A 16,385-nucleotide genomic window follows, 5' to 3' on the forward strand; every position below is an offset into this window, starting at 1 on the left:
ATGGAGAGAAAATTCAAAAGTCTGAGGTGCAAAAGGACCTGGGAGTTCTTGTGCAGGGTTCCCTGAAGATTAATTTGCAGGTTGAGTCTGGATGAGGTAGGCAAATGTGATGTTAAGTTTCATTTCACGAGGACATAATGTTGTAACTTTATAAAGTACTGATAAGTATCGTGAGCAGTTTGGGGCCCCTTATCTTAGAAGGGATTTGCTGACACTGAAGAGGGTTCAAAGGAGGTTCATGAAAATATTTCCAGGATTGAACAGCTTGTCATATGAAGAGCCTGGGCCTGTATTCACTAGAATTCAGAAGAACGAGGGATGATCTAATTGAAACACATCAGATGATGAAAGGTCTTGATAGAGTGGACGTGGAGAGGATATTTCCTATGGTGGGAGAGTATGGGACCAGAGGGGACAGTCTCAGAACAGAGGGGCGTCCTTTTAGAACAGAGATGAGGAGGAATTTCTTTAGCCAGAGAGTGGTGAATCTGCGGAATCCTTTGCTACAGGCAGCTGTGGAGGTCGTCTTTTAAGGCAGTGGTTGACAGATTTTTGATTGTTCAAGGCATGAAGGGATATGGGGAGAAGGCAGACGATTGGGACTGAGAGGAATACTGGATCAGCCATGACGAAATGGTGGAGCAGACTCGATGGGCCAAATGGCTTAATTCTGCTCCTATATCTTATGGTCTTATAACAGCAAGGTATCATCTGCCTCAGACATTCTCTGCTCTCCCCTTTGCCATTGGCAGAAGATACAAAAGCCTTGAAGCACCCCTAATAAGCTCAAGAACAGCTTCTACCCCACTGTTCTCAGGGTCTTGAACAGATCTCGTGAACAATAAGATAGACCCTTGACCTCACAATCTACCTTGTTGTGATCTTGCAACCTGCACTGCAATTTCTCTGCATGTTATTGTTTTACCATGTTCTACCTCAATGCACTGTGTAATAATTTGATGTGTATGAACAGTACGTAAGACAAGCTTTTCACTGTATCTTGATACATGTAACACAATAAACCAATACTAATGACCTGGTGTAATGGTAGAATAAGGGGTGTGATGTGCCCACAAGGTTACAGATTGTGACAGAGTTTATTACTGACAGGGACTGTGATAAAACATTCAATATATCCCACTGTGACAAGGTTAACAGAATGTACACAGAGTGGGTGAGTTCAGTAACCATGACCCAGAGTGTCCAAGTCAACCAAATCCATATTGGAATGCTATTGGAAATGTTGTAGCATGTTCAGGCAATCCAGAGATAGTTTTGGTACATTACACAAGTACAGTGGGTATTTTAGAATAATAGGCACTGGAGCATGTTGGATCTCCCACTATAACAGCGATACAGTGGAAGATTTAGTATATTATTGTTACAGTGAGAGTCACAGTGGGTCAGGATGTTACAGTGAGCTTCTTAATATATTAACCATTTGCTGAAGAGATTTAATATTTAGGATGTGGTGGAGAGAGATTCGGTATATTAGAATTTCAGTGATAGATTCAGTGCACTAGAAAGTGGGGAGAGATTTGGTATGTCTGTATATCACTGTGAGAGATTTAGTATATCATCACCCACCACCCTCTGTGTAAAGAAAAGCTTACCTCTGACATCTTCCCCCCCCACCATCACCTTAAGGTTTGCCCTCTTCTATTAGCCATTTCCATGCTGAGGGAAATACAAAACAGTCGCTGCCTGTCCTCTTATCATCTTGTACACATCAGTAAAGTTGCCTGTCACCCTCACTTGCTCCAAGGAGAAAAGCCTTTTCACTAAAGCTCAATACACGTGATCAGTACTAAATACCGATTCTTGGGAATGGAGGGGAGGGAGGAGGGGAGAATATATTACAGGAAAATTGGATTGAGACATAAGAGATTCTGGAATCTCAAGGAAAAAATAAGTTGCTGGAGGATCGAGCAACATTCGTGGAGGCAGAGGGAGGGTCAAGACTCGGCATCAGCAGAACGGGATGGCTCTGTCAGCTGGACAGAAATGGCCCCTTATCTCACTTGCCTCTGTAAAACCATGCTTAGATCACACTTGTGCTCGGTTCTGGCCGCCTCATTTTAGGAAGGATGCAGAAGCTTTAGAGAAGGTGAAGAGGAAATTTACTAGGCTGCTTTCTGGATTAAAGAGCATGCCTTATAAGGATAAGTTGAGCAAACTAGGGCTTTTCTCTTTGGAGAGGAGGATGAGAAGTGACTTGTTAGAGGTGTACCAGATGACAAAAGGCATAGATCAAGTGGACAGACAGAGACTTTTCCCCAGGATGGAAATAGCTAATTCAAAGGGGTATCATTTTAAAGTGATTGGAGGACAGTATTGGGGGATATCAGAAGTAAGTTTTTGGTTTTTTTTAACACAGAGAGTGCAGAGTGTGTAGAATGCGCTGACATGGCTGGTGGTAGAGGCAGATACATTAGGGGCATGTAAGGGACTCTTGTATAGCCACATGGATGAAAGAAAGATGAAGGGTTATTTGGGAGGGTAGGGGTGAATTGGTAGAATATAGAACACTTTAGCACAGTACAGTAAGATCAATCTACCTCAGAGTAGGTTAAAAGTTCAGCAGAACATCATGGGCCGAAGGGCCTGTACCAAGTTGTGCTTTATGAAAAAAAATGTGCCTTTCTGCGCCTTGTGGCGCATTGGGCAGGATCCTTGCCATTTCGCTAGCATTCTGTCTGCTTTTTCACAAGGCCGAGTTGGTAGCTCGCCGCTCAACCCAATGCAGATGGAAAGCGTGCAGGGAGCTGGCCAGATTCCAACCCATGTGAAAATACAATGTGGGAATCAGTACACAGTGAGATCCCATGGATATTGATGGTCTGTTTTAGTTATTATGTTGTGGGATAAATACAGGCCAGACCACCAGGAAGAACCCTCCTGCTTTTCTTCAACAAAGACTGCAGTGCAAGAGTTGACAAGGACTGCGACAGGCGTCAAATGAACAGCCCCTCTGAGAGAAAAGGGGTAGTCAACAGATTCCCTGACCAGCCTGCAACGAAGGAGGGGGCAACCTGGACCACTGTGCTGGGATATCTTCTAACTTCTTCCATCACATCCCAATGCTCCAGCGTGACCCACCCACGTCTCAGAGGTTACACCAAAGATTAGCTGCCTAAACTACCTCCCCCCCACCTTCCTGAGCCTAACCTTCCCCTCCAACCACTTCCGTTTCCAAGCCTGCACAGAGACCGCCCGTCTTTGGGTACCTCCTGGAGACATTCCAGCAACCCCTGTTCATCGCAACACACACAAAATGGTGGAGGAACTCAGCGGGCCGGGCAGCGCCTATGGAGAATACTAAACAGTTGACGTTCCAGGCCGAGACCCTTCCTCAGGACTGGGAAGGAGGGGGAAAGAAGTCAGACTAAGAAGGTGGGGAGGGGGGGAGGAAGACATACAAGGAGGCAGGTGATAGGTGAAAGCAGGAGAGGGGCAAGGGGTGAGGTAAAGAGCTGGGAAGTTGATTGGTGAAAGTGATAAAGGGGGAATCTGATAGGAGAGGACAGAAGACCATGGAAGAAAGGGAAGGAGGAGAGGCACCAGAAGGAGGTAATGGGCAGGTAAGGAGAGAAGGTATGAGAGGAGTGAGAAGTTCGTTTATGGTGTCATAGGCATATATATATATACACAGAGTGTAAACACCATGCAAATTAGCTCTTAGCAGCTGCTGTAACAAAGTACATAATGAGGACAGTCATAATAACTGTTAGATTAACATAAATTACACATAATTTGTGATTTACTGTATGTCAACAGACAAAATGCAGAAGATAAGTGATGAGGGGGTGGAGATAATTGGGAACGATCCCACAGGACTGCATTCCACAGGAATTTCTCCATTCTTTTCTAAAAAAGATTCCTGGCGCGCCCCTTGGAACGACCCTCGGTGAGGATGAACAGTCAGAGCCTCTGCCCCAAGACAGAACTGTCACCTGTGACACTCTATTCAGCCAGGTAAAAAGATTAAACCACCCTCCTCCCAGCCACAGGCTGAGGACTCAGAGCCTCACCCAGAGGCAATGTCATGTACATTCTCAACACAAAAGATTCTGCAGGTACTAGAAATCTTGTGCAACACACACATGCTGGAGGTCTCTATGGTGGGGAATAAACAGACAACATTTCAGGCTGAGATCCTTCATCAGGACTGGAAAGGAAGGGCCAGAAGCCAGAATAAGAAAGTGGAGGCAGTGAGGAGGAGTGCATTGACAGGTGATAGGTGCGGGGGAGGGGTCATGAAGTTAGAAGCTAGGAGGAGATAGGCAAGGCAAAATCCCCTCCCCCACTGTCCTCCTTTCCCTGACACAACCCACCTGTCATCTACCACCCTCCTCAGTCCTCCAGTCACCTTGGACTCCTGCCTCATCCCTCCCCCTCTCAGTTCCGATACTGGATCACAACCCAAAATGTCGACAATTCCCGCTCCTCCCACCCCATGCTGTTCAACCCACCGAGTTCCTCCGAGATAAAGATGAAGCCAGACTCAGGTTGGAGGAACAACACCTTATATTCCGTCTGGGTAGCCTCCAACCTGATGGCATGAATATTGACTTCTCTAACTTCTGCTAATGCCCCACCTCCCCCTCGTACCCCATCCGTTATTTATTTATATACACACATTCTTTCTCTCACTCTCCTTTTTCTCCCTCTGTCCCTCTGAATATACCTCTTGCCCATCCTCTGGGTCACCCCCCCCTTGTCTTTCTTCCCGGACCTCCTGTCCCATGATCCTCTCGTATCCCTTTTGCCAATCACCTGTCCAACTCTTGGCTCCATCCCTCCCCCTCCTGTCTTCTCCTATCATTTTGCATCTCCCCCTCCCCCTCCCACTTTCAAATCCCTTACTCACTCTTCCTTCAGTTAGTCCTGACGAAGGGTCTCGGCCCGAAACGTCGACTGCACCTCTTCCTACAGATGCTGCTTGGCCTGCTGCGTTCACCAGCAACTTTGATGTGTGTTGCTTGAATTTCCAGCATCTGCGGAATTGCTCGTGTTTACCAGTTCCTCCTTCAGATGGTTTTAAAGATTAGCTTTCATTGTCGCACGTGCACACGCAACGTTCAGTGAAATGCCTCGTTTGTGTCAGCAAACTAACGCAGGCTCAGGACGCGCGGGGAGCAGCCGGCAAGTGTTGTCACGCTTCTACCACCAACAGCTTACTAACCCCAACCACATCTCTTTGGAATGTGGGAGAGAATCGGAGCAACCACGGGAACCCATGACTTTACGGGAAGAGTGTACAAACATTTTTTTTAAAAAAACAGCAGCGGGAACTGAATCCTGATTTATAACGTGATGCGCTAACCGCTACGCTGTCACGGGGCCCCCCGTTTAAGATGATTTGACATGAAGGGAGACAGATTAGACTGTTTGTCGGTTCTGAGTGACACTGAAGTCGGTACAGGGTCACCACAAGGCTGTGTGCCGAGTCCTCTGCTCTACTGTACTCGCTTTGTACTTGCGACTGCTCCGATGCCATATTTGAGTTCGCCGGTGACACCACTGTCTCTGGCCGAATGAAAGCTGGTGAACAATCAGCATGTGGGAGGGAGGTTGAAAATGTGGCCGAGTGGCGCCACAACAACATCCTCTCACTCAATGTCGGCAGGACCGAGGTTCTGATACTTGACTTCAGGGGGAAGAACCTGAGGGCCCGCGAACCAGTCCTCGTCGGAGGATCAGAGTGGGAGCGGGTCAGCGGTTTTAAATTCCTCAGTTCAATCATTTCAGAGGATCAGTACATGAATGCGATTACAAAGAAAACGCGGCACATTCTGTGATTTCTTAGAAGTTTGCGAAGATCTGGCACGTCATCTAAAACTTGGGCAAACTTCTGTGGATGTGTAGTGGAGAGTATGTTGACTGGTAGTTTCGCGGCCTGATATGGAAATACCAATGCTCTTGTATGGAAAAGCCTACAAGAAGTGGTTTTATCCGGGCCAGTCCATCGCGGGTTAAGCTCTCGCCACAATTGAGCAAATGCCACGGGAGCACTGTTTACAGGAAAGCAGAATTCATCATCAGGGACCCGAACCATCCAGGTAAGGCTCTTTTCTCACTGCTGCCATCAGCAAGAAGGTACAGGAGCCCCAGGACCTGCAGCGCCAGGTTCAGGAACAGTTATTACCCCTCAGCCATGATGCTCCTGAACCTGAGGAGTTAACTTCACTGAATTTCACTTGCCCATCTCTGAACTATTTCTACAACCTATGCACTCACCTTCAAGAACTCTTCATCTCATGTTCTCGATATTTATTACAGATTTACTATTTTTTTCTCTTTTGTGTTCACAAAGTTTGCTGTTCTTTTTTTCACATTGGGTGTTGTCCATCCTGCTGGATGTTGTCTTCCATTGATTCTATTGTGTTTCATGTATTTACCGTGATTGCCTGCACGAAAATGAACCTTGGGGATGTATATGGTGACATATATGTACTTTAATAATAAATTTACTTTGAACTTTGAAGCCAGGAAGGGTGTAATGGAAATGCACCTTGTTCTGAGCTCTGCTGCCTCCCAACGTCAGAGAGCTCAGTTCAATCCAAAGTACAGACTGATTGCATGGGCTTTCTCCAGATGCTCTGAGTTCCTGCCATATACTCCTAACTTGCCTGTGTAAAATTATGATTAAAGGACGCACTGTATACATTTCCGCATTCACTTTCTTGCAAGTATTTACGGAAAAATAAAGAAATACCATAGAATTCATGAAAAACTATACATAAATAGCAACTGTCAAACAGCCAGTGTACAGACGAAGACAAATTGTGTAAATACTGAGAAATGAGCTGTAGAGCCCTTGAAGATGACTCTGCAGGTGGTAGAACCAGCTCAGAGCTGAGGTGAATGTTAGTGAACACATTGGGTGAGGGTAAAAATTCTTCCTCTCCTTTTTTTTTAAAACCATAGCCACAACAGGAGTCACTCACCTCCTGACACCCAATGTGCCTTTTTCAACAGTAACAAACCATGAGTTAGGAGCATGATGGAACTCTGTGTGCGTGCAGCTTAGTGAGTTAACTATCTCGCTGCTGGGTCACCATCTACCTTCCAGAACTTTCACCCCCTCTGCCACCAGCCACACGGTGACCGCAGTGTGTTCCATCTACAACATGCACTGCAGTAACTTTCCCAAGACTACCCAGCCTCTCCATCTCTATCACACGGGGAAAAGATACCAGGCAAAGATAAAGCTTATACTTGCAGCTGGGGGTATCGGTTTAAGGTGAGAGGAAGGACTTTCAAAGTGAATGAGGGGATAAGTTTATTTTACACAGAATGGTATCCCAGAATGGCCTATCAGAATTAGACCATTTGACCACAGCTGATTTATTTTCCATCTCAACACCATTCTCCTGCCTTCTTATAACCTTTGACACCCTTACTAATCAAGAAACTACCAACTTATAAACTAGGCACGCAAAATTATGAGAGGTGTAGACAGGGTAAATGTAAGCAGGCTTTTTCCACTGAGGCTGGGTGAGACTAGAACCAGAGGTTAAGGGTGAAAGGTGAAATATTTAAGGGGAACCTAAGGGGGAACTTCTTCACTCAGAGGCTGGCGTGAGTGTGGATTGAACTGCCAGAGGAGGTGGTGGGTGTGAGCTTGGTTACAACATTTAAGAGAAGTTTGGCTAAGTGCATGGAGGGCTGTGGTCCATGTGTGGGTTTATAGGACTAGAAAGAATAACTTTGGCATGGACTAGATGGGCCAAAGGGCCTGTTTCTGTGCAGTAGTGCTCGATGACTCTCACTTCCGCTTTAAATATACCCCATGATATGGGCCTCCACAGGGTCACATTGTGGTAATGAATTCCACAGAGTCATTTGAGTGATTTGCTGAGTATGCCTGCAGGAAAAAGCATCATACATGTGGTGACATGTATGTACATACTCTGATAATAAATTTTAGTTTGAACTTTGAATCACTAATTGAACCCACAACATAGAACAGTGCAGTATAGGCTCATCGTTGTGCTGGCCTTTTAACCTGCTCCAAGATCAATCTAACCCTTCCCTTCCACATAGCCCTCCATTTTTCTTTCATCCACATGCCTAAATGTCCCTGATGTACCTGCCTCTACCATCAGCCCTGGCAATGATTCCACGCACCCACCACTCTCCACGTAAAACAAAACCACCACCGATATCCTCCCTATACAAGGTAGTTGACTTTTCAGGCAGAGTCTCTTCATCAGAATTGAATTTTGAGTTCTGATGAAGGGACTGGGCCCGAAACATTCATTGTTTATTCCTCAATGCAAGAGATTCTGCAGTTGCCGGAAATCAGAGCAACACCCACAAAATACCATACCAGCTCAGCAGGACAGGCATCATCGATGGAAATGAATAAACAGCCGACATTTCAGGCTGAAATCCTTCTTCAGGACTGGAAAGAAAGGAGGAAGACGACAGAAACATTGTCCTCCTTCCTCTCCATGGACGCTGCCTGACCTGCTGAATTCCTCCAGTGTTTTGTGTGTGTTCTTCAAGAAAGACACCCCATTGTCACCTTCTTGGGGGCAATAAGAGGTGGACAATAAAAACTAGTTCTTGCCAGAGACTTTCACATTGTGACAAGTTAGTGAATAAAGTTTGTAGTGATATTCCCCAGGGACTGACACTCACATAGAACATTGCTTTGCTGATCTTGCTTTGATAGATTGAACTTGGCAACATCTCAAGATACACAATTCCGGAGAACGTAATCTGTGAGACTGCCTTGTTGAACACGAGAGCTGCATCCACAGTGGTTCCCCCCCACCCCCCACCACCACATCCCTTTTCCTCTTCTCCTTTTCTATCCAGTTCCTCCTAAACCCTCAAATCTCCTGTCACCCTCTTGCAAATTTCTACAGAGGTACCATGGAGAGCTTTCTAACTGGTTACAATACCATCTGGTATGGAGGGGCCACTGCACAGGATTAGAAAAAGCTGCAGGAATTTCCAATCACAGCCAGCACCATCTTGGCCATTAGCCTCCCCAGCATCAAAGACATCTTCAAAAGGCGATCCCTCAAAAGATCAGCATCTTTTCTGATCTCTTAAGGATTCCCGTCGCCCAGGACATGCCTTCTTCTCATTGCTACCATCAAGGAAAAGGTTCAGGAGCCTGGAGACACACACTCAATGTTTCAGAAACAGCTTCTTCCCCTCTGCTATCAGATTTCTGAATGGACAATGAACCCATGTACACTGCCTCAATTTTTTTCTTTTTTTTTGCTCTGTTTTTGCACTACATTTTCTACTATATCATTTCTTTTTGTAATTTAGTTTTTTTATTATGAGTTGCAATGTACAGCTGCTGCGAAACATAATATTTCAAGGGATACGCCAGCGATATTCAACCTGATTCTGATTCCTTCCCCATCCCGTCCACTGTCTTCATCTGCTCATCACCCACACACTCCTCCCACTGGGTCCCCCTCTTCCATTCATCTGCTGTTCAGTGCACGCTGATTTCAATCTATACTCCTCCTTCGTCTCCTGTTGGACTCTCGATTTCTGCTCTCTTTCTGTACGAGATATATACCCATACATACACATATTTACACACACACACACAGATACATATATACACACACAAATATATCTATGCATATACATACATTTCTTATTGTAATTTATAGTGTTCTTTATGTATTGCACTGTATTATTACCATAACTCAAATTTCATGATTTATCTCAGTGGTGATAAAACTGATTCTGCTACCGATAAGCAACACACACAAAATGCTGGAGGAACTCAGCAGGCCAGATAGCATCTGTGAAAAAAAAGTACAGTTGACCTTTCTGGACTGGCGAAAAAAAGCTGAGGAGTAGATTTAAAAGGTTGGCAGGGGGGTGGAGAGAGAAACACAAAGAAACCGGGAGGGGAGGGGAGAAGTAACAAGCTGGGAAGCTGATTGGTGAAAGAGATACAGGGCTGGAGAAGGTGGGGGGGGTATGATAGGAGAGGACTGAAGGTCATGAAGAAAGAAGAGATGGGAGGAACAGCAGAGGGAGGCGATGGGTGGGTAAGGAGAAAAGGTTAGAGAGGGAAAAGGGGTTGGGTACTGGTGAAGGAGAGGGCGGGGGCCATTACTGGAAGTTCGAGAAATTGATGTTCATGCCATCAGGTTGGAGGCTACCCAGATGGAATATAAGGTGTTGTTCCTCCAACCTGAGTGTGGCCTCTTTACAACAGTAGAGGAGGCCATGGATAGACATATAGGAATGGGAATGGAATGTGGAGCTTGGCGAAACAGTCTCCCAATCTACATGGGGCCTGGTGCACCAGACACTGTATATGACCCCAAACAACTCACATTTTGTGTGTGTTGCCTGAAATTCTAGCATCTGCAGATTTTTTCTTGTTTGAACTGGTACAGATAATGTGTTCCGTTCCTAATGAATGGGGGGGAGGGGGAGTGGGGGGGTGGGGTGGGGGGGAAACAGCTCAGTGAAAATCCCTACTATGTTGTGGAAAACAATTTAAAAGAATCTATTGGATTCCCCTTAAAAGCTCCCTGTGACCTCGTAGATTCACTCTGGGTGTTCTGGTTTCTTACCAAATCCAAAGATGTACATGTTGATAGTATACCTGGGCACTGTAAATTGATCCTAGTCTGTGGGTGAGCAGTAGAATCTGGGGGGGTGGGGAACTGGATGGGAATGTGGCAAGAGTTTAAAAAAAACAGGAATAATGCCAACAACGGTTTCATGACATTTCAGTGCAGCATGGCAGACTGCATAACACTTTACAGTGTTACATTCCTGCCACTGTCCGTAAGTAGTTTGGATGTTCTCCCTGTGACTTTGTGGGTTTCCTCCGGGTGCTCTGGTATCTGCCCACATTCCAAAGGTTGGTATTTGCAAGTTGTGGGCATGCTACATTGGCATCAGAAGCTTGGTGACACTAATGGGCTACCCCAGCACAGTCCTCAGACTGTTGGTCGTTGATACAAATGACACTGTATACTTTGATGCAGGTGTCCCCAACCCTTTTTTGCACCATGGACTGGTTTAATATTGACAATATTCTTGCGGACCAGCCGACAGGGGTGGGGGGTGTTCAGCTTCAACAGTGCCTGACAAGGAATAAGGAAAGGTGCAGCTGACTCATATTGTTTAATATTGCCAAATCATATCGGTTCCTTACCGCCCGGTAGCACATGCTTTGTGGCCTGGTGTTTGGGGACCACTGCTTTGACGTACAAGTGACAAGACTGCTCCCTCCAAGCTGCACAGATGCACGGCCACACAGTAACTGAAATGCTCCCGTGCACATAGCCTTTGTTGCCATGCCGCTGGAATTTTCTTTTATACAATGTTAATATAATTGTGAAATTATTCTAAGTTTGAAATCTACATTAATATAATTGTGAAATACCTTGCCATTAATTGTGTACTCATGAATATAATCCATAAACATTCTAAATAATAAACATACTGCAACCTTTAATTTGAAACATTTTAGAGCTTCAACATATTTACATTGTCAGAGTTTTAAGTTACAACACTATTACAAATTTTAACAAGAAACACAGAGTGGAAGTAATTGTACCTCATTGTTAATAAACTGCCAGTCCGTTGAACGCCAACACATATTACAAAAAAAAATTAAATTGCTGAGCAGTTTTCAGGCCATGTAAAAACTTTCTGCTCAGAGCAATGGTTGGTTAAAAAATTAGAGGGAAAGCTGAGTGACAAAATGAAACGAATCATTTTTTTAAATCCTCCCCTAATGCTGTGCCAGGGAATTGAAGTAATTTTGAGTATGGGTTGTGTTCTCTCATTGGAGGTTTAGACCATAAGATATAGGAGCAGAATTAGGCCATTTGGTCCATCGAGTCTGCTGCACAATGTTTATGGTAGTTGCTTGCTCTACAATTTTTTCTTGTAATTAAACTCATAGATCAAGTGGATTGCAAGAGACTTTTTCCTAGGGTAGAAATGATGAATGCAAAAGGATATAACTTTAAAGTGATTGGAGGAATCTGTAGGTGAGATGTCAAAGGTAGTTTTTTTTTTAAACAGTGGTGCATGTGTGGAAATCACTGCCAGAAGTGATGGTAGAATCGGGTACATCAGACGCATTTAAGAGACGCTTAAATAGACACATGGATGATAGAAAAATGAAGCATTATCTGTGAGGGAAGGGTCAGATTGATCTTCGAGTTAGAGGATCACACAAAATGTGGGCTGGGAGTTGCTTGTACTGTGCTGTAAAATTCCACCTCCTAATGTTCTATTCTCTCCCACTCCTGGCCTTGGGTTTCATTGCAGACAAAGAGCAGACTTTCCTTGCACACATGCTCTCTAGAGAGCTTGGGCCTGGAGGTTGGATCTGAGATCACACCCTCAGAGTGAAATGTGGGAGGATGTCACACATCCCTGCACCGTGATGTGGGGTTCCTCAACTCCCTGAGGTGCACCTAACAGCGATCCAGTGGCCAAGAGCAATCGGTTGCTGAGGTGAGGGCAATACTAACTTCCAGCTGGTCTGCAGAATTATCTCAATGAGGTGAACCCTTTACCCTAATGGCATTATTAGCGATACATCATGGAGACATAGTGATACTAATCAGCCATACCCATCAGAATAAGAATCAGATTTGTTTCCAGTAATTGACATTAAAGATTAGATTTCTCGGTCACATATACTACAAAGCGTCAACAGAGTTCGAGGAAATGCTGGGAGATACCCGCAAGTGTCGCCATGTTTCTGACGTTAACATAGCATTCTCACGACTTACTAACCCTTTGGAATGTGGAAGGCAACTGGAGCATGCAGAGGACGTACAATCTCTTTACAGACAGTGGCGGGAATTGCTTGCGCAGCGAGATGTTACACTGACAGAACAGTACTGCACAGGAACAGGCCCTTCAGCCCACTATGCCTGTGCTGACCATGATACCAAATGAAGCTAATCCCTGCTGCCTGCACGTGATCAAAAACCTTCCGATCCCTGCCTGTTCATGTGCTTGTCCAAAAGCCCCAACACCGCCGGGACCTCTCATTCTAATGTGTAACACCACAAAACACCGAACCCCGGATGTATCGGGGCAAACCAGTAGTTTCGTGAGGGAGTGGAGGAGGAGGGTGATTGTAGACAAAAAGGGAGGGGAGGCAAGACGTGAGGGCTCGGAGCGAGGCTGTCTGAGATGAATGCGGCCTACCGGCTGAGGCTGCGGCAAGGTCCATTTCTACCCGCCAGGTAGTTGGCGCCCATCTAGTCGGCACCTACAGAAAGAAGCCCGATGCAGGGGTGCCCCAAGGTGTACACACCCCTCCTGGGTCTCAAACCTCACCTCACCACCTCCGAAACCAAATACAGCTCAACAACTGCACTCACTCCAGCTCTGAACCCTCCACAGTATCAGCCCCGCATCATCCCCACTATAACCATCTGAGGTTCAGTTCCGCTTCCCCCGAGTCTGAGTCTCACACCCTTCACCACCACCCCCCCCAGTCTCAGCCTCACTTCCTCCCCACTATAACCCTGATATATCAGTTCCACTTCCTACCTCTAAATCACAGAGTAATACAGCCAGCGCATACAAAATACTGCAGGAACTCGGCACCTATGAAAATGAATAAACAATTGGCATTTCGCGCCGAGACCCTTCATGAGTCCTGATGAAGGATCTCCACCGAGACGCCAACTATTTACTCTTTTCCATAGATGCTGGCTGACCTGCTGAGTTCCTCCAGCATTTTGCGTGTTGCTTGGATTTCCAACATCTGCAGATTTTTCTCGTGTATTGGCTAATACAGCCATTCGGCCCAACTGCTCCAAGCTGACCTCAGCGACCTTAACGTTCCATGTATCTATCTAAATGCCTCTAAACGTTGTAGCTGTGTCCGCCTTGACCAATTCCTCTGGGAGCTCATTCCTGGTATTCACAACCTTCTGGGATAGGTTACATCTCAGGTCTTTCAAAAATCCGTTTCTCCCCCCTCCCCCCCTATCTTTATCCTGGTTCTCTAGTTTTCGAAAGATCTCAGCCCCCACTCTCTCCTTCGCTCCGAAGTCTGGGATTCAGCCCCCCTGCAATCTCTGGCTATTAACCGCACTTGCTCCCCCTTTTCACCCTAACTCTAGTTCTGAGTGAGTGAGTGATTCTGGATACAAGTTCCCTTCAGCAACAGGACAAAATGCCGGAGGTCAGGCAGCATCTATGGTGGGGAATAAACAGTCGACGTATCGGGCTGATACCCTTCATTCACGAGTCCTGATGAAGTGTCTCGGCACAAACCGTCGACTGTTTACCGTTCCTCCGAATATTCTGTCTGATCTGCCCAGTTTATTCAACATTTGTTTATGTCGCTCGAAATTTCCAACATCTGCAGAACCTCTTGTGTTTAAGATCTCGTCACGGGGACCTGAACGCACAATTTGCGCTTTGAGGCAGGAGTCTGCCACCCTCCCCTCCCCCCCCCCGATCCACGTCAACCTGACACCCTAACCCAGTGGGGGCCTAATTCACTCCACAGCCGAGTTTATCAACTCCCCGTTTGAAGAAACCTCAGACCGAGCGTCAAGTTCATGCCTGCCACGGTAGTCAATCCCCGCCCACCCAATACCCAACTCACAGGCTTGGCGTCCCGGGCGGCCCACCTTAAACACAGCCTCGCATGCTCTGAAGCATGAACCCGACCCGCTGCTTCTCGGGACTAAAAGCAACACAAGTCACCCTAAAGTTTTTGAGGGTTAACTTCACCCTGCCGCTACAAGGACAAGAAAAGGCCGCCGGGTTCAGAAAATCCCTCAAGTGGAGCAAATGAGAACCTCCGTCGCTGTGAAATCTCACCCCCCTCGGGCAAAGAACAACGCCAGTTAAATTGTCGAGCAATCCAACAACACACTCCACACCTGGTGTTCACTCAACTACATCCTCTTCTCGGTAACCACTAGCTGCTTTACACAGAAGTGTGCGTGCCTCTGAGATTGTCCCCACTCTTCCACACCGACATCACACTCCCCCCCCCCATTAAGAATTCCTGGTACGAAGCCCCACTCTGCTTGCGAAAGTGTACTGGAATTGTTTGTCCCGGCTCTATGTATTTTAACTAGTTTCTTCCTACGAGCATTAAACAAAGTTAATATAAAACAGATGCTGACTAGCTGGATCTCTCAACCGCTTCAGGTTCGGTTCTAGACTTACAGCGTTTATTTTTGGCTTATAATCGTTATTCTCTGAAACAATCAGAAGGTAGTTTCAGTCAAATTAACTCACATTTACGCCAGATTCAATTGTTTTCATCTTAGATCCCTGCAGATGAATTACAGTGCAGAAGAGGAGTGTAAGCGGCTGAAGATCAGCGTGAGGAGACAGCTCTCTGTTGGTATCCAGGATCGTTCAAAGGTAACGTTCATAAACACATGTCCCAGGGCGGAAGCTTTTTAATAGGTGCTCCTGGAGAGAGCCTGAATATGTCAGATCTCGGCTGCCTGGAGTGGAAACGTACTTCAAGCAGAGGAGGAAGCCACAGAGCAGACGCTGGTTGGGTTTGGCATCTGTGGAAAGAGGGCGTGTTTAAATGCCGCTTAAGTTGTGTCTGGGTGCAGCGGCCAGAGCTTACGAATCTGTGGTAAGACAATGGAATGTAGCAATACGGAGCAATAAGTAAACGAGGCATTTCTGGGAAAAGAGGGATGGCGTGACTTAGTCACTTAGGCTTAATATAAGGGTTGTTAGATTCCGTTGCTCTGTGCGTGGTATCTGGGAATTCTGATGCACCGCAAAAGTTGTTCCGCTATGACCAGTTATAAACACAAGTCAGACTAGTTCCCTTCGCCACGGAATGCAAAGGAACGAGAGGCCATTCGGCCGCTCTTGCCTGCTGCACCTACATTTAAAGACTCTACAACTCGTATTCTCAGCATTATTTCTTTGTATTTTAGTTGCACATCTCTCTCCTTTTACACATTGTTAGTGTTTATTTACATATAGTTTTTCACCAATTCTATGGTACAGTATTTCTTAATTTTTCTGTGAATGCCTGTAAGAAAGTGAATCTGAAGGCGGTATATACACATACTTTGATAATAAACTTACTCTGACTTTGACCGTCCAATCCATCTACACACTACACTGCATCAGGAAGTTGAACATTATTGTCAAGAATGCCTTCCAATTTTCCTCTTTTCTCCTTCTGGGAGAAGATACAGGAGCTTGAAAGCCCCAGCTCGACCACAGCTACGAGACTTCTGAACCAAACACTTCTTTCACATCTAGTAGATTTCTGCAGATGTACCATGGAGAGCACTCGGACCGCAATGACAACTCGTACGGGGGCTCCAATACACAGGCTTGGGGAGAGCTGCAGAGGGTTAAAAACGCAGCCAGCTCCATCATGGGCCTCCCCACTATTGAGG

The 16,385-nt window shown here is 45.9% G+C and overlaps 2 protein-coding genes across 4 annotated transcripts in view; both read right to left on the bottom strand.

Annotated features, from left to right (window-relative positions):
• The window catches only part of LOC134345048 (ovarian cancer G-protein coupled receptor 1), a 92,532-nt gene that overhangs the window by 14,473 nt on the left and 61,674 nt on the right, over nucleotides 1-16,385 (bottom strand). The window lies entirely within an intron of this gene.
• The window catches only part of LOC134345078 (ovarian cancer G-protein coupled receptor 1-like), a 70,568-nt gene that overhangs the window by 7,799 nt on the left and 46,384 nt on the right, over nucleotides 1-16,385 (bottom strand). Inside the window, exon 1 of one of the 2 annotated variants that reach the window (XM_063045212.1) lies at nucleotides 15,244-15,602. The exons of the other annotated variant lie outside the window; for it this stretch is intronic. The gene's annotated coding sequence lies outside the window, so the exon portion shown is untranslated. Of the gene's footprint in view, nucleotides 1-15,243; nucleotides 15,603-16,385 lie in introns of those variants that run through there. 2 annotated transcript variants of the gene reach the window in all.

The sequence above is a fragment of the Mobula hypostoma genome, chromosome 1 (assembly GCF_963921235.1).
Source record: "Mobula hypostoma chromosome 1, sMobHyp1.1, whole genome shotgun sequence".
NCBI lineage: Eukaryota > Metazoa > Chordata > Chondrichthyes > Myliobatiformes > Myliobatidae > Mobula > Mobula hypostoma.